The sequence below is a fragment of the Octopus bimaculoides genome, chromosome 24 (genome assembly GCF_001194135.2).
Source record: "Octopus bimaculoides isolate UCB-OBI-ISO-001 chromosome 24, ASM119413v2, whole genome shotgun sequence".
Lineage (NCBI taxonomy): Eukaryota > Metazoa > Mollusca > Cephalopoda > Octopoda > Octopodidae > Octopus > Octopus bimaculoides.
This window is the reverse complement of record NC_069004.1, coordinates 9,422,328-9,422,938: the sequence shown is the minus strand read 5'-3', so window position 1 is coordinate 9,422,938 and position 611 is coordinate 9,422,328. Positions and strand designations below refer to the sequence as shown.

Here is a 611-nt window from a genome sequence, read left to right as displayed (position 1 = left end):
CAACCCATGCTAGCATGGAAAGCGGACGTTAAACGATGATGATGATGATGATGATGATTATATATATGTGCACACACACACACACACAGTACAATGTTTGTTTATTTATCTCGGTCTCTATGACGTCATTCGTTAAGATGGCAGCCATTTCTTACGTCAGGATGCTCTGTGTTCCTTGCTCTCGTCTGTTTGTGAAGTGGAGTGAAGTTGAAGAAGATAAAGTGGAATTGAGATGAATGAAAAAGAATAGTGAGTGGATAGGAAGTATTGTTATTGGTATTTCCAGCTTGTTTTGTTAAGTGTGTGTTAGCTGAATGGGACCCGTTGATTGGTCGGTTGATTTTGGAAGAATGCTTCATTGTGAAAAAGAAACTGCAGCGAAAGAGAGAGAAAATTCTATCTATCTATCTATCTATTTATGTGGATGTGTGGTAAGAAACTTGCTTCCCAACCACATGGTTCTGAGTTCAATCCTACTACGTGGCATTTTTGGCAAATGTCGTCTACGATAGCGTCTGGCCGACCAAAGCCTTGTGAGTGGGCTTAGACGGAAAATGAAAGAAGCCCATCCTACACACACACACACACACACTTTTCCAAGTAAGTATATA

The 611-nt window shown here is 40.4% G+C and overlaps 1 protein-coding gene and 1 long non-coding RNA gene across 2 annotated transcripts in view; one reads left to right on the top strand and one right to left on the bottom strand.

Moving 5' to 3' along the window:
• Nucleotides 1-611, bottom strand: part of LOC106883160 (lipoyltransferase 1, mitochondrial) — a 55,949-nt gene that overhangs the window by 34,822 nt on the left and 20,516 nt on the right. The gene's annotated exons all lie outside the window — the stretch shown is intronic.
• The window catches only part of LOC106883159 (uncharacterized), a 20,754-nt gene that overhangs the window by 19,461 nt on the left and 682 nt on the right, over nt 1-611 (top strand). The gene's annotated exons all lie outside the window — the stretch shown is intronic.